The sequence below is a fragment of the Tamandua tetradactyla genome, chromosome 7 (assembly GCF_023851605.1).
Source record: "Tamandua tetradactyla isolate mTamTet1 chromosome 7, mTamTet1.pri, whole genome shotgun sequence".
NCBI lineage: Eukaryota > Metazoa > Chordata > Mammalia > Pilosa > Myrmecophagidae > Tamandua > Tamandua tetradactyla.
The window spans coordinates 166,451,850-166,473,135 of record NC_135333.1 but is presented as its reverse complement, the minus strand read 5'-3'; the positions used below and the strand labels follow the sequence as shown (position 1 = coordinate 166,473,135).

Genomic DNA, 21,286 nt, shown 5'->3' with positions numbered 1-21,286 from the left:
CCTACATTTCTGATTCCTTTCTGTTGGTGTAGTAATTAAGAGTATAGTCTCTGGAGTCATGGACACCTGGGTTTTTATTTTGGCTCAATCACTGGCTGTGTGACTTCAGGCAGGTTGCTAGCCTTTCTGAGCCTTAAATTCCTCATCTGTAAAATGAGGACGATAATAGTACCTGTCTCCCTGAGTCGTTATGAAGATTAAATATAAGATAATATATATACAACAGCCTGTTTAGTTACAGCTAACATAACTATTAAATTCTGAAATTAATATCTACTCCCATACATAACAAGGATAGACTCTTTTTGGCTTTTGCATATCTCACTTTTTTCCAATATTCAATTTCATTTCAGTATATAATTCATTTTTATTCTAAAATAATATAATAGCATTATGGGGAAATTTGAAAATTAGAGGGAAACAGTAATTCTATCATCCTAATGCAACAATTAAAAGCATCTTGGTATATTTCTTCCAAACTTTTTGCGGCAAACAATTGTTTTTATATAGATGTTTATTTGTTAACTTTATATCAGAGGGATTTTTCCAATTTCTGTCATGCTATAGTGTCTAGATGCATAGGGTAGGTGCTTAATAAATATTTACTTGAATGAATCAACACATGTTCTTCCTGTACCTTTGAAAATTGCCTATGTAAATAAAAATTTGGTGAAACAAATTAATTTAATAAGATAACTTAATAAGAATATAATAACATACCTCTACAAATGAAGGGTGGCATGGGCTGCTGATATGCACAATAAATAATTATACATGGTAATAGCTCAGACAGTGCTGTGCTGGTAAGAATTAAAATTATTCCTGATATTATGTTTATAGATAACTGATTTACTGCATCAAGTTGACATTGGACACATGCTTAAAAGTGCCTCTAAGCTTTGGTAACTTTGGGTTTGACATGTGTTGCTGGGAAGTTATAGGGTGGGTAAGCTGGGTTGCTTCCTGGGTGCTAATGATTCTAACTCAAGGCAACAAGCAGGTAAATTGCTGACGAAGCACCTTTATGTCTCTTTATCGTGAAAATTCATGAGTCAGTATAGTGGTTTTTGTTGTTGTTTGGTTGGTGGGTTGGTTTGGTTTTGAGAAGATTCAACTGGGATAGGCTAGAATTTCCCAAAAGCTTGATTTTCCCCAATATTTCCTGTCCAAAGCATATGGCCAGGCTCCTGATTGCATTGATAGGACCACAGAAGCCACACAGAAGCCTGGTGCCTTAGATGGCAAAGTGAGAGTTATGGCTTAAATCAAGAAATAATCTGCATCAGTGCCTTCACCAGATGACACACTCTACTCTAGATTTACTGACTTTTGTCTATTATTTGGAATTAGAATGTGAAGGAATTTGCAATTATGCCATTTCTCTTCAGCGAAAAAGTGTCATATCTCAGTAGTGGTTTTATGATTTTATCTGTCATCTATGCACTACATTTTTTTTTAAAGTTTTATTTTGTGAGCCCCTTTTGGAAACCTTAAAGGCCCTGAAATCTTTGAAACAGCAAAGAGTTTCTTCTTCGAGTCAAAGCTCCTATTGGCGAACACAACTTGGAAACTGTGGTGCACACACGCTGCTTGGCAGCCCAGCTGGTTTTTCTGCTTTGATGAAGAAGGAAGCGCAACCGTCAGCGTGAGTCACGGCTTTCTTCATCACCTTTCCTAAGCAGCAGGGACCCTGCCAACAGCGCTATTAGAAGTTTTGCCTAATACTGTGGAAGTCATCAATTTCTCCAGACATGGGGACTTGACTCATTGGCACCTAAAGAGCGTTTTGTCAAGAAAGGGAAGCAGAATACAAGATTATTCACAGGACGTTCCTCCTGAAATAATTTCATAGGGAAAAGACATTTATGGTTTCATATTTTTAATCACATGAATAAGGTAAGGGTTTTTTTTCTTTTTTTTTTCAACTTAAGATCCGGAGGTTGCCATTTTGGAAACTGAATAAAAACAAACAAACTCGATGAGGCCTTTTGGCCAAGGTGCCCCTGTGGGAGCGGAGACTGGGAACAAACAAACATGAGCCACCTTTCTCATACTGGGCATTCTTCTTTTGGCTCCATTCAAAAGTGATGAAATGCGTCAATTTCTCAAGAGGCAGGAACATATAGACTCCTGGAAACACTGCAGAATTTCTCTCAAGGTTATACTCGTTTGATCTTAAAATTGGAGTGTGGCTTCTAAACCATTTTCTGAGACACAGATATAGAATTGACAATACAGCAAGTTCACTGACCTGGGGCTAGAGGAAATGATGCAGCTGTATCAGACTGAAGAGTCCTAGAGAAATCCAATGTTCCTATCCTCATGCTACAATTGTAATACTTTTGCTAACCAGGGTTTTCTTTCAGTCGTTGCTATCAGAATTAAAAGTCAAAATTTATAGAAAGTGAAAGATGGTAAACACCATATTTCCATATGAAGACCACTCCATATTTTCTTCCTCTTTAACTCAAACAGCAAACTTCTCATTGAAAGAATGAGAGAGGACAATTTTTTATAAGTTCATTTTCTTTGTGAAGGAAATCAGTTTCTAATGCAATAAAATATGTTCTAAATTTGGGAGGTGTTTATGTGCTTTTTTGTGAGAAAATGAGTCTTCTCTTTCATCAGATCAAAAGAATGGAATGACCTCCCCAAAAAAGGATTAAAACCACTGATCTAGTGCAACCCTCTCATCTTACAGGTGCATAAGTGAAGACCCCAGGACATGGAATAGTTGCCCAAGATCACACAGCTATGAAGTGTTAGAAATGGAATTTGAGCCCAGTTCTTTTGCATCTAAGGTCAGTATACAATATTGTCATTGCATGTCCTCAATGAGACATCCTGTAGTCATATTAGAAAGCTCTTTGGAACCAAACCAAACCAACAAACTAAGATGACCCTATGAAAATGCAGACTGTTCCAAATGTGGTGCTATCAGACTTTTCCGAATTTCGCTTCCTACCTGTCTAGACCTGCAAGGATTGTCAGTGGCTTGTAAAATCCACCAACCACCTATCCCATCTTGTTCCTGCCTGTTTTTCGTCTTTAATGACAGATGTTTCAGTTCAAATCTACTTGCAAACTTACATTTCTTAAATAGCCAACACCAGCTTTCACCCAGGTGTGTATCTGTTCTCTAAGCCTTGCTGTGTCCAGTTTTGCTGTTGCTTGAATTTTGCATAGAATACCTCACACTATCGTTTGGTGAAATCTGTAGTGAATTTCTTGTGGCCATATGCTGAAATGTACCCTTTACTTTAAAAAGAAAAAAAAATAGAAAAGCTAATTTTAACACTTTTTCATTTTCAATTATATAAACATCTTCTATACTTTTCACATTCAATTCCATAAATTGAAATTTGCATAAGCCAAATGCTTTTTGAGCTCAATAATTTTTTCTTAAATTGTTGCAAGTAAAAGCAACAAAACAGAGGTGAGATTTTGACCTAGTCCCTAGTTCCTGTCTGCTATTTTGAAGAGATGGTAGAGCATTTGAATCGTCTGCTATTAGTATGTGAACAATCATAATAATATTAGCCGTCAGTGTGGTGCTGGGAGCTGTAAAAACATGCCTTAGGTTCTAACAACCAGTCTGCAAAGCAGAAAGTACTATCCTGATCCGCGATCGGGGACGGTCTGAGGGCAGTCTGCCACTTTTCCCTGTGACCCCCAAATAAACCCTGTGCTAGGGATAGCCGTGTTAGGCTGGTCCCCAAGGATGGAACGGGAGCTGCACTCTCGGGGTGCCTCGAGGCAAAGCACGTCACCTGTCAGACGGTAGCTGCTGGTCTTTTGCCCCAGGTAGGTACAAACTGTAAAAGCCTGTACAATTTTATGGCACCTGACTCACCCCTGGCTGGCATAACGCCTGTTATGTCCTTCCCACTACGACACAGGCAGTAGGTGTCTGTAGACCCCCTCTGTATGTCTGCCACGGATGGAGACACACCAGCCACGGAGGACAACGTCTCCTAGCGAAACGGACCTTGCACTGTGTCCACTCTGTGTGACACATGTGCCATCCAGTGCTGGCAGGAATCCTGCTTTTGCTGCCACCTTGACACCTGTAAACCAGAAGCTGGGACAGCTGTTCCCAGAGGCAGCTGTACCCCTGGAGGCGGTAACGGGTGTCTCTGTCTGACTGACAGTTCACAGGAAGGGGCAGGATGCCGACAGTCCCACAGTTTGGCACAGTGAGCAGGATGCCAACACCATCGATGGGGGAGAAAATTGAGGCTCAAAGAAGTTAAGTGACTTGCTAAGTTACTAAGTTGCAGAGCCAGAGTTTGAATCCAGGAATAAACATTGCCTAAAAATCCGTACCAACATTAGGACACACCTTTTTTTAAAAAATGTATTGTGGCAACATACATATAAAATTTGTCATTTTAACCATTTTAAAGTGTACAATTTTCTATGTCAGCTACCGTCACTACCTTGTACTGCTAAACCTTTTCATCACCCAAAACAGAAACTCTTAGATGTGTTAAGCAGTAACAATTCCCCATTCTCCTTTCCCCAAGCCCCTGGTACCCTCTACTCTATTTTCTGTCCTATGAATTTGCTTCTTCCAGATATTTCATAGAAGTGGAATCGTAAACAGCATTTGTCCTTTTGTGCCTGGGTTCTTTCATATTTCATAGTGTTTCCAAGGTTCATCCATGTTGCAGCATGTATCAGCATGTCATTCCTTTTTACAGCTGTATAGTATCCCATGGTATGGACATACCACATTTTGGACACAACCTCTTTGATCACCAAAAAATGAGTGTCATTTAGAGGTGGCTTAGGAAAAAAAGTGTGCCTTCCTTTGGGATTCTGAGAGCCCTAGCTAACCACCAGTCCAATTTCTCCTCCCTGCAAAGCAGAAAAGGCTTAGGTTGGAGCAGCAGTGGGTGAGACCAAGGTTCGTGATTTGAGGAGATAAACGGAATGGAAGTCCTATTTGGGAAGTCCGGAGGCTCCAGGGGAAATGGATACAAGCAGTCTCGGCTTGCCTGACAAGCATGCTGGCAGCTGGAGATGGAGAAGAGGAATTAAAGTTTATAAGTGGTAGCTAACTGGGCAGGAAGGAAATGACACAACCTCCTCTACCCACCTCCCCTCGGTGACTCCCAGGCACGCTTTGGAGAAGACTTTGCTGAGAAACGGGATGCCATGAGACAGTGGTTATAGAATATTAGGGAGCGGATAGAGATGCTAATCATAGAGACTACAGCAAAGGAACAAGTGTTTATGGTAACGGTAAGTGAGAAACGTGGTACAAAATTACCTGTATACCATGATCAAAACATATATGAATATAAACTAAAAAACCAGAAAGAAATAGCCCAAAATGATAAAAGTTACTGTGGTAGGGTTGTGGAGTTACTGGTGATTTTCTTTCATCTCTCTTCTAAACACTTTGCAATATTGTTATACTATAATTTTTTTTTAAATGCTTACCAAAAAAGAGAAAAAAAAGGTAAAATTAATCAGCACTTTAAAATCTATAAGAAAAATAGTTCTCTAAAAACCTTAATGTTTTTTTCTTTTGTCCTTCCTCTGTCACCTTTTCAGTCTGCTCTCAAGATGCTTCTCTTTCCAATCCATTCCCCGTTTGGAATAAAACAGATCGCTACCGCTCAGTGTCAATTATATTATAGTTCGAGCCTGTTGTGTTTTGCTGGCTGGTGTGTCACCTGCATGAGTCACACAGCCTGGACTAAATCTGAGTTGGAAAACAGCTGAGACATCTAGTTTGCTTGCATCAGATACATATGGATGGATGGACAGTGTCTCTCAAGTGAACAAATTGAAAACTTAGATGCCAACCTTAGTGAGGTTGCTTTAGATAGGGAAAACTGGAAATTCATTCTAGGGAGAGAAATAGATCGCTTCACATGTAATGGGCTTGCAACCAACAAAATGCCAAATACATTTCTTAAGATTATTTCAAAATGAAGTTCTTAAGTATATTTATATTTATAGTATGTCTCTTGTGAAATAAAATGCTTGGCCTTTCTAAGAAAAGTTAGTATGCATCTCATTCTTGCCACGCAGAGACACTAGACCCAAATTTTATCTGATCCTGTGGTTATAACTTACATGACACTGGTGGCTTGGAACTGTATGGACTCCAGAAAATCATGTTCTTAAATCTCATCCTTTCCTATGCATGCAAATTTATTGTAAGAGCATCTGATAAAGCTACTTCGGTAAAGGTATGGCCCAAATTGGGTTTTAATCCTTTTACCGGAGTCCTTTATAAATGGAATATGGAGAAAGGGAGAGAGAAAGCCAGGGAAGCAAGAAGCTGAAAGCAAAGAAACCCAGAAGAGAAGGGAGAAACCAGCTGCTCCTGTGCCTTGCCATGTTGGGGAGCAAAGAATTGCCAGCAGCCATTCTTTGGGGCAAAAGCATCACCTGTTGATGCCTTGATGTGGGTCATTTTTCTTAGCCTAGTAACCATAAGCTTGCAAGCTACTAAATTCCTACGGTTAAAAGGCAACCCATTTTATGGTATCTGCTTTCCGCAGCCTAGCAAACTGAAGCAGTTATTAATTCTTTAAACACTATGACATAAGCAGTAACCAAATAGCTAAATTAAATTTTTAGTTTTCAAAATGTTGTCATGCAGCCAAGATTCATAAAAACTGGCATGCCTCATGTACCACTTGGCAAAGGAATAAAGGCCATTTCAAAATGCCCCGAATTTCTTTATTTTTTTCATTATTTATTTATCATACCACTTATATGTCTCTCTATATAGTAGATTCATTATTTTCTGAGATTGAATTACTCTTCATAACTGAACTACTATTAATAAATAATTGACATTTGAAACAACTTAAATATATCGAAAGTTATAGAAAGAGTAGAGGTAGTCTGTCTACCTGGCCAACATCCCACTTCTAGGATATGTTGTGCAATCCATGAGGCCAGACATGACCATTTAAGCTACTTCTGTACTCTCTACAGCATTCAATGCTAGATTCATAATTGGTCACTTTTAAGCTTGCTAGCTGCTGGAACACAATGTATCAGAAATGGAGCAGCTTTAAAAAAAGGGGAATTCGGTAATGTTCTAGTTTGCTAGCTGCCGGAATGCAATATACCAGAAACGGAATGGCTTTTAACAAGGGGAATTTAATAAGTTGCTAGTTTACAGTTCTAAGACCGAGAAAATGTCCCAATTAAAACAAGTCTATAGAAATGTCCAATTTAAGGCATCTGGGGAAAGATACCTTGGTTTAAGGAGGCCAATGACATTCAACGTTTCTCTTTCAGCTGGAAGGGCATATGGCAAACATGGCGGTATCTGCTGGCTTTCATGTGGCTCTACCAAAAAGGACTCTCTCCAAAATGTTTCCTCTTTTAAAGGATTCCAGCAAGTAACTACACCTTCAGTGGGTGGAGACACACACCTCCATGGAAATCATCTAATCAAAAGTTACCACCCACAATTGGGTGGGTCACATCTTCATGGAAACAATCAAAATGTTCCCACCCAGCAATATTGAATGAGCATCAAAGGGCATGACTTTTCTGGGGTCCACCACAGATTTAGACCAGCACAAGTAAGTTGCTAGTTTACAGTTTTAAGGCTGTGACATTGTCCAAATTAAAACAAGTCTATAGAAATGTCCAATCTAAGGCATCCAGGGAAAGATAACTTGGTTTAAGAAGGCCAGTGACGTTCAGAGTTTCTCTCTCAGCTGGAAGGGCACATGGCGAACATGGCAGCATCTGCTAGCTTTCTCTCCAGGCTTCTTTCATGAAGCTCCCTCAGGGGCATTTTCCTTCTTCATCTCCAAAAGTCTCTGGCTGTGTGGGCTCTCGTGGTTCTCTGGCTCTGAAGCCTTTTCCAAAATGTTTCCTCATTTAAAGGATTCCAGTAAACTAATCAAGACCCACCTGGAATGGGTGGAGTCATACCTTCCTCTAATCAAAGGTAATATCCACTATTAGGTGCATCATGTCTCTATGGAGATAACCTAATCAAGTTTCCAACCTATAGGACTGAATAGGCATTAGAAGAAATGGTTGCTCCCACAAGATTGATTAGGATTAAAATATGGCTTTTCTAGGGTATATAAATCCTTTCAAACCAGTACAGTCACCAATAAATATTTATTGACTTGTCTTATGTAAGCAGTGTAGCCTGACTTCCTTGATGCTCTTTTCCCAGCTCGAAGTCCTTCTTGTCTCCTGAGCAGAGTATTTGACTGTTACCTTATGCCCATAGCTCTTTCTGCCAAGTTATGGCCAGTTACCTCTCCTCTGATAAGACAGTAAGTCCTTTGAGGACAGAGCCTCCGCCTGTGTCATTTTTCTTTCCTTCGCCATGCTTAGGACATTGTAGACAAAAACACATGTTGTTTGGGGGTATAGCTGGATGAAATGCATTGACATGTATTAAAATATATTTACTAGTTGAAAAGTAAACATTAAAGGTGGGAGACTTCTAGCTCCTACTCTAAGATTGCTCAAGTATCACTGATAAAATAAATTGGGGTTGATAGTTGTACTTATAAATATAAGGTATGGAAAACAGATAAATAAAAATCTATGCTCATGCAGTTTGTGCCACTTAAAGTAAAATCTGAACAGATCATAAACTACATGTTTTTCTTCATAATAGCTATTACTGACCCGTCCCATTTTGAATCTTAATATGATAAATAATACACTAAGATATAAACATTGCTTTTCTATATGGGGCTGCCAATCTTTCAAGAAAACAATGTTAGTTTTTCTCCATTCTAGTTTTCTAAATATTGTTCCTCTCCTTACAAGATAGATTATTTCCCTTGAGCATTACAAGCTTAGAACCTTGTCTTCCTAGATGTACTGCCATCCGAGAACTTTTCCATGACTTTTATAGTCCTGCTGTGCAGGGAGTGGAAGGGAGCACACTTAACATGTATTCATCGCCCATTCTGGGCCAAATATGTTATACACTTTTCTATTTGTTTTCTCATTGAATCCTCTGAAAAGCCCTGTGAGGTCTGTCCATTTTACATCTGAAAAATCTGTAGTTCAGAAAGGTTAGCTATCTTTCTCAATGCCACACCTCAAATAGCGGCATCAAGATTCAAACCCAGGTTCATTTTACTTCAAATCCTTTAGTTTTCCGACTGTTTCATGCTAACATTTTTGTGACCATTTATGCAAAACAGATGAGGCCTGGAATATTTTACTCCATTATGCCTCACGGTGGAGAGAAAATAGGGAAAGAATAGAAACATATAAGCAAAGAGAATACCGCCTACACAAACAGTGGGTCCATTCATAATGACTTAAATTATCCGAATGTGTAAAATATCTTCAAACACACTATATTACTAAAATTTCAAATCAATATTTTAAAAATGATATTTAAAAATGATATTTAAAATGTCTTTGTATTTCTTGGGGTATGAGCCACTCAATAGTGAAATATTTAGTATTTCTGATACCTTCCACTCAAACTAGAATTCAATGATACTAATTGTTATGAACCCTGGAAAACAATTCTGTGATAAAGCTTTTGTTTATATATTTATCCATTTATTTGTTGCTCAGCATTTGGCTTATTTCCAGTTTTTGCTATTACAAATGTAAAGCCATATGAGCATTCCTATACAAGTCTTTGTGTGAACATAAGCTTTCATTTGGGTGAATGCCTAGAAGTTGAATGGCTGAGTCATTGGTAGGTGTTGGTTTCTATTTTAAGGAATTGGCAAACTATTTTACAAAAGGTTGTTGTATCATGTTACATTGTTATCATTAATGTATGAGAATAGGACCCCATTCTTTTTTATTCATATTTTTTTTTTTTTTTTTTTTAAAGGAAAGACAGAGAGAAGGAAGGAAGGATAGAAGGAAGGAAGAAAGGGAAACATTTTTAAACATTTTCTTGTTTTATTGTATTCTGTTTCTCCGTTTTTGTTACATGGGCTGGGGCCGGGAATCGAACCGAGGTCCTCCGGCATAGCAGGCAAGCACTTTGCCCGCTGAGCCACCACGGCCCGCCCCATTTTTTTATTCATATTTTAATCTTGAAACTGCTTTCAGGTGATCTGGATACTTACCTCCCTTGCCGTAGAGAAAAGGCAGAAACATTTCCATGCCCCAATATTATTATCTTCAAATGGAGATAATGATAGTCTGTCTCTTAAGGTTGTTCTGAGGATTAGTGAAATAATTCATGTAAAGGCACATTATTTGTTCAGAAACCATTTATTGAGGACCTCCTATGTGCCAGCTTTGTTGTAGGTGCTGGGGAATTATCAGTGACAAAACAGACACAACCCCTGCTCTCATGAAGCTTACACTATAGTACAGGAGACAGGCAATGTGCAAATAAACACATAAATGTATCAAATGATGTCAGGTAAAATAAAATAGGCCTGGGGAGAGAAAGGGGATGGGGCACTATTTTAGAGAAGATGGACAATGAAGATGTATTAGGTTTAGGTTCAACTACAAATAACAGAAAAGCCCGAAATAACAGTGTATAAACAAGATAGAAGGTCCTGTATCTCAATCAACATCCAGAGATAAGTAATCCACAGATGGTGCATTGAGTCAATTCCATGAAAACCCAAAGACCAAAGTCCTTCCAGCCTACAGATTTCTTCATGTTCATAGTCCAAGATTAGAGGACGGCAGCAGCAGAATGCAGGAAGAAACAAACAAAACAAAGGCCGAGGGCATGCATGAGTCATATCTTAGTTTAGGAGGATATTATATGAAACTTAAACTTATAAGCCAAGTCTTAGTTTGCCAGAGCTGCTAGCACAAATACTACAATATCGGTTGGCTTAAATAATGGGAATTTATGGTCTCATGGCTCCAGAGGTTGGAAGGCTTGCTTCTTTCCATAGACGGTAGAGTTCTGGTGCTTGCTTACTGCAGTCTCTGGGCTTCTTTGGTTTACATCTCTGCCTCACATCACATGGCCATGTCCTTTCCTTTCTCTTCCAGGTTTCTGCCAACTCCAGCTTCTCCCTTTGGCCTTCTCTGCCCTTGGCTTCTGATTTCTTCTCTTTATAAAGCCTCCAATAATCTGAATTAAGGTCCACCATGCTTCAGTTGGCCACACCTTAACTAGAAATAACATCTTCAAGAAGTCCTATTTACAGTGTCTAAATTGGGGTATATAATTCAATCCATCACAGCCAATTAGCCAGAACTCCATTACATGGCCATACTTAGCTACAAAGAATGATGGGGAATGTAGACGCTATTCTGGCAAGCCATGTTCCAAGATCTATAAGAAAATTAGACTAAACATTGGATACAATTAGCCATCCTTGTCTCTTAAAAGAGATAACATGAGAAAAGGACCCTGAATGAAATGAAATAGCAAGTTATATTATTACCAGGGGGATTAGCATTCCAAGTAGAAGAATCAACAAGGGTTCCTGCCAATCCTAAAGAATACCTAAGGCATTATATAATATTCTACAAAGGTTCCATGCACTAGGGTAACTTTCCAAAACCTATGACCTCTAGATGGGTCCCAGGACCGGATAAGTCCTGAAATGCAGGGGGTCAGCCCTTCCAGAACATCAGTTAGTTCTATCCCCCATCCCATATTATCGACAGCCCCTTCCAACATGAAAAACTTAGAGTGGGCATAGCCCAAATACCCCTAAAGAGTAGGAGAAAGATCAAAGGTGATAGTGGAGTTATATAGAGAATGTCGGGCTTAACAAATGAGTGTAAGTGCTGAATCATTACACTAATGTTTCTTTTAGCCTCCAGTACCTTAAAGCAGCTAGAAATAAAAATCTAAAATTGTGGAATTGCAACCCATATCAAACTCTGAAATCTGTTCTACAACTAATTGTTGAAGTATACTTTGAAATTTATTGCTTTTACAGATAAATATAACTTAAAGAGAAAGAGGAGTATAAATGAGAAGATAGGATTTAACAAATGAGTATGACTGTTGAATCTTTACATTGATATTTCTGTTGGTCTCCAGTGTCTTGGAGCAGCTGGAAGAAAAAACGAAAAATCATGGAACTGTAACCTATACCCAACTTAAAAATCTGTCCTGTAACTCCTTGTTAAAATGGACTTGGAAATTTATTGCTTTTTAATATATATGTTATATTTCACAATTAAAAGAAAAAGTTAAAAAAAAAAAAAAAAAAAGAATCAGCAAGGGCAAAGGCCCTAAAATGGGAATTCAACTTACATGTTGAGCAAAAGCCAAAAGGTTAGTTTGGATGGACTAGGATTTAAGAGGGTGAGAATAAGATATAAGGTTGGTGAGATAGCTGGGGTTCAGGCCATTGGGGCCTTACAGGTCATAGCAAGGACACGATCAGATTTATGTGTTGAGAAAACAATTGACTGCTGAAAGAAATTGACTATATGGGGACAATAGTAAAAACAGGAAGATCATTTAGAAAGTTATTTTAATGACCTAGACTAGAGAGGCCAGTGCCTCAGACTAAGGTGGTAGCGTCACTGCAGTGAGAAGAATTGAATTCAACATATATTTTGCATTTAGAACTATTAAGCCTTGGTGATGGTTTGGATATGGGGTATAGAGATAGAGAGAAAAACCAAGGTTAACTCATAGGTTTCTGAACTGATCAATTATGTGATTGATGATGTCATTTATTGAGTTGGAGAATACTGAAAGAGAAGGAGTAGATTGCGAAGTGAGGAATTGAATTGGGAGCTTGTTTTTAGGCAAACCTATAAAACATCCAAGTAAGCAAATGGACAAGGAGTTCTTGGGAAGAGGTAGATGAGATATACCTTTGAGAACAATCAATAGGCTGGTATGTAAGCTACTGACTGGATGAATTCGCCTAGGGAATGAAGAAAGATAACGAACTGGCCAATGGCTTCAGTCCTGGGGCACTGCAACAAGTAGAAGGTAGAGGACATAGCAAAGAAAACACAGAGTCAATGAGAAGGAAAGAGGAAAAGTGTGGTATTAGGGAAGTGTTTCAAGAGATGGGATTGATCAACAGTGTCAAATGCTTTTCAGGAATGGAGTAAGAAAAGAGTGAGAATTGATTATTGGATTAGGTCACTTTCGGAGGTCATTGGTGACCTTAACCAACAGAGATGTGGGGGTATATTTTGCAACAAATTCAACCTTGGCAGGTTGCTCAAAACCAGCTGTTTGATGTGTTCATAGTTGTTTTTTCTTTAGTGGCAATAATGAGGGAATTATGCCTTTCAACATTATCTATGCCAGCACCTTCTTGGCCACAAGTTTTTGTAGAGGGACTCTGTGGTCCTGATTAGTCGTTAATTAATTCAAGCACTGAAGAAGATCTAGAATTATTTTCTGGAAAACAGTTTGCCTGTGGGTATTTGCTTGATGGATCTCTGAACATTAGCCAGTGAGCCTGAAGAAAGAAGGGATGTTGTCCGACTTTACCTCTGTACCACTAATGCCCACGATAGGCACTTATTAAATATTTACTGAATGAAATGAAGGAACAAATCCATCCAGGCAGAATCTTGAATAAACAACTTAATTTCCACAAATTGTAGTCAAATCCACCACATGTTCTTTTTATTCAGCTAGAGTATAAACTTACCTCATAATCAATAATGTAGATTTTTTTTCTAACCCAGATCCCTTGTCAGAGAACATAACCCCAAATTGTCTGAAGATTACTTTTATCTTTTGAAAAAGTGGTGCCTCTGGAGGATTATTTAAAGAGGCAAATAATATTTTGTCTAGGTGTTAGATCAGACTCAGAAAGCTTTTCAGAGGCTTTATTTTCTTTTATTCTCTTTTTGCTTCTCCTGACTGCCTTACAAAAATTATTTTCTCTTTATTTTCAATTCTGATTATATCCCTGACATTTATCCAGGTTTAGTGGACATCTGCTGCTTTTGGCTGCCTAGCATCCTTTCCCTCTTTCTTCTAATAGCAGCCTCCTGTCCTTTGGACAGCTTCCCCACTCCACGTGGTTCTAGTGGGACCCATTTGATGAGAGACTGGACACATATGATCCAGCATAAATGTCTTTCCCTGGAATTGCCTGCGTTAACTTCCTTTCCCTTGGAAGGGAACTGTTAGGAACTGTGAGGTTGTGATCCCAGAGCATCCAGTAAACTCGTAAACGAACCTGAAAGAATGAGATTGACATCTAGACGGAGCAACCATGATCTGAGGCTGAATTCCTGGATTCAGGTGATGATAAAAACAGCTCAGCCTTGGCTTTCTGCAGTTAAATTAAGGCAAAAATCAATCCCAATTCCTCTCTCTTTCAGCTTTCATTGTTGTTTGGTGACTTGAGAAACCAACAAAATACTGTTGGTTTTTTTGTTGTTGTTGTTGTTAGGATACTGCTGACAACACTGTCCAAGCTCTCAGGTCCATTATACGATGAAACTTGGTGAGATTTTTCTCTTAGATCCAAGTGCTAGGAAAACCCCTGCTTCCTTGGAGTGACTAGTTTGTGGCCGGTGTCATTGTTTTGCCATATGGACATCGGGAACTAGAGAATCTAACTGTTCTTTGATTTCCCTTTGCCCTTTGCATCTAGAGATTCCAGATCAATTCTGTTCCAGCAAGTGTATAAGATTTTAAGGCCTCCTTATCTCCCTTTCCTCCATTAATATTGACCTAATATTTTAATTTTTTTCACACTGCACTGATGGTATACATTTTATTTATAGATTTTACTATTTTAGCTTCTGTATTTCATATAAAACTTCACAAATCCTCTGTAGAATAATTTTGGGATATAAAAAATAAAATAAATGCACAGAATCACAGATCAAATAAGCTTACATGCTTATGGTAGGTATTTTAATCCTCTCTATAGAGAGGTGAACAGAGAATTATCCTCTCCAAGTTTACTCAAATAGATATATAGCCAATGACATATATATATCAATTATATGTAATATAATAACATTATAAATGTTATAATTAAGCATTTATTGAGTCCTGCTAACTATGTGCTGAGCCCTTTTGCGGCCCTTGGTCTTTCTGCCCTGAAATCACTGTCCTCCTTGTGACAAAAGTACCCCCATTTTTTTTCCTCAACACAAAATGGAAGGTGACTAAACCTTGGTGTTTCAGTTTGCTAAAGCTAACAGAATGCAATACACCAGAAATGGATTGGTTTTTGCAAAGGGGTTTTTACAAAATTGTAACATGTATTAAATCACATGTTACAATTCTAAGGCTGTGAAAATGTTGAAACGAAGGCACCAACAAGAGGGTACCTTCTCGGAGGAAAGGTTGCTGGCATCTGGGGTTCCTCTGTCACATTGGTAGGCACATGGTGATGTCTGCTGGCTGTTCTCTGCTGGGCTGGTCTCCAAATGGCTCACTCAGCAACCATGGGTCCTTTTGGCTTCTCCGCAGGTGTTTTCTTTCTCTGTTAGCTTCTCTCTGCTCTGAGTGCTCTCCAAATGTCCCTTCCTTAAAAGACTCCAGCAAGGGGATTCACACCCACCTTGAGTGGGCAGGGTCATATCTCCATGGAAACAACCTAACCAAAAGGTCCCACCCAACCTTAGGGCTGTCCCCACAAGATTGGATTAAAGGAACACAGGCTCTTTGGGGATACACAACACATTCAAACCAGCACACTTGGCTTTAGGGATGGAGTGCATGGCCAAGCTTTAATCACTCACTCAACCACCCTGGCACGGTGACAGTTCTGTGATTCGAGTCAGGCTAATGACAGCTAATGTTTGGGCTACCAGGGATCTGGGCTCCCTCTTTTCTGAAGTACTTGAACTTGGAAGGATAGAACTACAATTGTCGTTGCCACCTTTTGACCTAGTGGGCAGATGAACCATGGCTGCCAAAGGCAGGAGAGAGAGAAGCCAGGTTCTGATGCCACAGTGTGGGCTGTGCCCGAAGTCTGTACTTCCCCTGGACATTTCAGTTATACAAACAACAAATCCCCTTTGTATAAGCTATTTTGAGCTGGAGTTTATGTCAATTGCAACAGAAGCAGTTGCAATACAAGTGTTTTTTATTTGCTATTTCATTTAATCCTTACATCCCGGTAGCTATATTATTATCCCAATTAACATACCGGGAAATTCTTAGTTAATTAACCTGCCAAAAAAATCTCACAGTGGCAAAGCCAGGGCTTCCATCCATTCCAACTGATTACGAAGCCAAATCAACGTGGAATATCACTTCAGGGCTAGAACCCTAGCCTTCTTAGTTTGATGTTTTTTTGTTCTTTCTATTATATGGAGTTTAACACTATTAACACTTGGCTTTCTTATTGCTGAAATAAAAAGATATTTATAAGGCTGAATTCTCTTTCTCCTTCCCTGCTTCCAACCTTTCCTGTCCTCTTTCTTCCCTTCCTCACTTTCTTCTATTTTTCCATTTTTCAAGTGTGAAATATCAAACATTTCATTCCAGGCCTCTCCTCCCAGGTCATATTAGTTCTAAAATGGTCCTGGACTTCAGTGTCCATGAGGGCCAGGCAAAGTTAGCTTATGGAAAACTTTCCCTTCCGAACTAACAGTTATAGACTAGAAGGTTTACATCCACAAATCAGTCTGAGCAACTTCTCTAAAAGCAAATCAGTGGGCCAGATACCAAAGATGACTAAGCAGATGGCCACTGCTACTCCTTCCCTTCTCTCTCTTTAAAAGGGTGAAAAATGTGGTGAGGCCACTAGACCCTGGGAAAATGGCCGATCGCCACGTCGTCCTTCACGTGTTCAGGAGGGCATACCCTTCACTGCCCTAGTTCCCTCTTTCAACAATGTTAAAGAAAAAAAAAAAGGGAGGAATAGGTCAAATCTTAAAGGTGGCTTCATGTTGCGCTTAATTTTTGAGGAAGCTCAAATAAGCTTTAAACCTATTTTGTAGGATTAAGAGCCCCTTTTCTTCAGTATAATTAAGGGCAGTTAATATCCCAAAGTTTTAAAAAGAAAGAAAGAAAAAAAAAAACTCCTACTTAATTGCTTTTTAGTTCTTAATAGAACCTTGCATGTGGTCTTACTGAAGGTCTGAAAACTGAAACTCCCTAAGCATTTTGTCAGCAATGAGAGAACAATCTCATTTTAAAACAAAACACTTGAAAATTACGTCCTCCTCAACTGCCAGGATTGAATGAGGTTTCTGGATTCATTTTCTTTGTAAAGACATGCGATATTTTTCTCCTGAAAAGAATTTAATGCTCTGTGGACTGTGCCAAATATCCTGGATGTTATCAAGTCTCTACAGTTAAACCCCATACCCTGAATCTGAAATTTTAGATATAAACAGGGAAGAAATTTCTCTCTCCAAATTTGTGACTTCTAAGTCTATGGCAATATCCTGATGATAATTTTCTTTTCTTTTCTTTCTTTCTTTTTTCTTTTTTGCATGGGCAGGCTCCGGGAATCAAACCCGGGTGTCCAGCTTGACAAGAGAGAATTCTTTTGCCACTGAGCCACCGTTGCACTGCCCCTGATGATAACTTTAAATAGAGCTGGTTCTTTCAATTCTCTACAGTTAACTCTGAAGTGACAGTCTACCATCCAATCATCCTGTAATGGTATAAAACTTTCGCAAATAGTGGGATAGTACAAGACATTTATGAAAAATAAATGTTAGGGTGAGGCTAGATATTTTGTTTTCAAAGTTGGTAAGTATAACCCTTGACAATACAATTTTTTCACCGATAGTTTCATTTTTACCAAATGCAACAGTATTTTGACCAAATGCTATTAGGGGGAAGACAGTTGACTGTGTCCTTTGTATTATAGTTGCAAAAAAAGACTTATATCCTAGCAAAATAAGGAATTGAGTCAGACAGTAAATATTTGGCATATCAACTAATTTGTTTGAGAACTTTTTACAATTATTAATAAATAATCAGTAATGGCTCAAAACTTCAGACATGGAGAAAAATTGTTTGTAAATATTGAAGTTGTACAGAACAGTGGTTCTCAAACTTCAGTGTGCAGCAGAATTCTAGAGTTAAAATACAGTTAAAATATAGTTTCCTGGACCCCACCCCTGAGTTTCGGATTCAACTGGTACAGGGTGGGATTGATAATTTGCATTTCTAAGAAATTCCCAGGTTATGCAGCTGCTGCTGGTTCAGGACCACAGTTTGAGAATCACTGATAGAGAGCAACTGAAAAACAGCTGAAGTGTTTCTTTTCCGTTTGTAAGTGTATCTTATCTGGTTATGTATCACATTTGTTTCCCAGGCTAAGCCACTCTCAGAGTGTGAATCACAGTAGAGCTTTTCTGGCCCCATCCCTTTCCACTCTGTCCCAAGTTCAAAGGCTTTCACAATCCTTTCTTGTTCAAGGGTCCCCTCTCCCCCAAGCTGGAGGATTAAACACCTAGTCCCACAGGAGATCAGGAAACTGATTGAGAAAACACTGTTTTCTCAATATTTTTATACATGTTCTTTTATAAACCTATTCTATGGAAAAGCATTTTGGGATACCCTGGTTTAACCAGAAAGAAAACTATTTTTTAATCCTGGAATTTCTCAAGTTTTTAATATGTAAATGTGCATTGTGAATTTCCAAAAGGGAGATAAAGTTTGTGTTGTGTCCCAAGTGGATTTGATCTTGGAACTGTTCCTCAAGCCTTCCTTCCATCCTCTACTCCAGTATGGAAAATGCTCTAAGATACCAAAAATATTATGTGTGATGTTTAAGGCAATTTAGGAAACTCATTAAATAAATGCACACAATCATGCTTTCGATTGCTACGTGACCTTTCCTTGATTAAAGTAATAATTTACTAAATGACATAAAGGAAGAACCCTCCGTCCAACATCAGGTCTTTCTGACCTCCTCTAAAGTACTCCCATCACTCTCCCAAATTCTTTTCTATTACTCTTTCATTTTCTTCATAACATTTCTCATGAATATAAATTATCTGATGAACTCTTTAATTGATGTACACATTTATTGCTGGTTTTCACCACTAGAACACAGATCTATGAGGGCAATACCTTGTCTGTCTTGCTCAATTGTCTATCTTCAGAGCAGTGGTTCTCAAACTCTAGAATTCTACAGTTAAAATACAGTTCAGTGTCTAGAACTACTTGGCAAATAATGTTCAGTTTTCAAATATTTCTCAAATTAAAAACTAAATAAATAGATCAATAAAATAATCATCTGAGTTCTAATTATGAAATCTTACTACAGTAATAAAAGACGTAGGAACAGGAGAAGGGTGCTCCTTAGCAGCTTTGGCTGGGGAAATTAGCATCATCTTATGATTTTTAAATGAAGCAGTTCCAATCTAACGCTATAAAAGAGAAATTACTGATGCTGAAACTCAGGGGGCCATTTTGTAGACTCACTTTTATTATTATTTTTATCATACAATTCTAAGCATGCAACTATTTTAAAAATAAGTATGTGAAAATGCTCGGCACATAAGTAGACCCTGTATAAATAGTGTTTTTCTTTCCATCTGATTTTAAGGAATTCTGAAAATGATGCTACTTCTTGCTATAATATAAATTTCTTTGACTTGGGCAAATCTAAAAAGCATCAACATTGCTTTTTTTGTTGATAAAAGCACATTTTTTCTAAAGGAAACATTATATATATTTGTATTCCTATATGATAAACCAGTGTTAAATACATGTAGAGCATAAATGTTGGTAACTTACTGGTAATTTTAGAGGCGTGGAAGAAGTCTGATTGGCATATATTATTGTTGGATATTATAGGAGATATGTTAAATTCTGCCCACCAAAATAAGAGAAATCAGTCAGCAGGTTGTATTCACTCAAGAATCCAAGGAGACAATTGTCAGAAGTTCTTGATTCATAATGTGATTTGAAATTGCCTTAAAAGTGTATTAATTTTACTTCTCAGTATTAAAATAGAAAAATATTTATATTCGCATCACAAGTCCTTTTATGTGGCTTTATATTATCCTCTTGTTTAAGTTGTCTACATCCGGTCCCCATGCTTTTCTTTCTCACGGGTTTATGATTGTTTTTATGTTTTTATCCTCATTAGTGGGAAAAAACGGGGTCAGTATTACTTCACTCTGTCTTCACTTTCAGTGTATTGTTCATTACTGAACTCAGCTTTTGCTCCTGGAAAAGAAGAATAAAGTATTTACAGAAACTGGGCCAACTTCTCCTAGGGGGGCCGGGGGGTACCCCAGCCCAAGAAAACAAAACCTAACCCACTGCAACCGTAGTTCCTCTCTGTTCTCACAGTATCTTGCATTTCCCCTCTCCTAACGCTCAATATTTTATCATATTGTTTGCTGAATATTTTTCATCCCAGCTAGCCTCTTGGCTCTTTGAGGATTCATTATGTCTCCAAGTAGGCACTAATATTTCAGATCTGTAGTTTACAGTGAATAAACGATGCACGCATGAGTGACTAGAATACCGCACCAACCCCGAAAGCGGCCCCACACGGAGGAAAGTCGCAGTCATCGACACGTTAATTTGGGTACTTTGACATCAATTCTCTAGAAAGCCGGTGGGAAACTGGGGCATTGCTATCTTTTACAACAATTACTTGGCTAATTTAAGGACGAGTTTGGGGAAAGGGGGAGGAGGGATGAAGGGGGGCTGCCTAACCTCTCCTCCAGCCGCTCCCACCCTGGGGGCAGAGCTCGGCCCCGGGCCGGGGGTTTCCCGGGGATCCCCCGCCCCGCCCCGCCCCGAGCCGCCGGCAGGGGTCGCGCTGCCCGGCGCGGCGCGCGCGGGGGTGGGGAGCTCCCGCGGCCGGCTCGCCTTCCTCCGCCGCTGCTGGTTGGGTAGTTTCAATAAAAGTCTTTTTGCTCGCTCGCTCGCTCGCTCGCTCTCCTCCGGGAACAGGCGGAGGCGTCCACCCGCAGCCGCCGAGGCAGAGAGCCGCGCGCACGCAGCGAGCGACAGCGGCCGCCCGCCGCCTCCCCGGCTCCTCCGCTCCGGCCCCGGCGCCCGCGCGGAGAAGGAGCAGCGCCCGGCCCGGCCACCTCAGCCCAGCGGCGCCGCCTCCCCGCGCGCCTCGTCGCCGCCCGCGCGCCCCCGGCCCGGGAGCCATGTTGTCCGGGGGGCTCGGTAACGCGTGAGGGACCCGCGGCCCCTCCCGGCGGCCCCGGACTCGCGGCGAGAGCCGGAAGGCGGCGGCGGCGAAGGCCTGCGCCTCGGAGGCGCCTGGGCTGCCGGCCGCCGGGACCCGGACCTGCATCCGGTCGCCGCGGGCGTCGGCCCCGCGGCTCTGCCTCCGCGCCGCGCCTCGGAACGCGGCCCCCGCCCTCGCCGGTGAGTTCGCGGCCCACAGGCCCAGCGGGCAGGGGGTGCGGGGAGGGGGAGGGCGGCCGGGGCGGCGTGAGGGGGGCCCCGCGGGAAGTTCGGCGGGGGGGGGGGGGGCGACGC

General features: G+C 40.0%; 1 protein-coding gene across 4 annotated transcripts in view; it reads left to right on the top strand.

The window, feature by feature from the left end:
• Positions 1-21,105: 21,105 nt before the first annotated feature.
• Positions 21,106-21,286, top strand: part of CDK17 (cyclin dependent kinase 17) — a 131,067-nt gene continuing 130,886 nt past the window's right edge. For all 4 annotated transcript variants that reach the window (XR_013155917.1, XM_077111702.1, XM_077111703.1 and 1 more), the window contains exon 1: positions 21,106-21,172. The gene's annotated coding sequence lies outside the window, so the exon portion shown is untranslated. The remainder of the gene's footprint in view (positions 21,173-21,286) is intronic.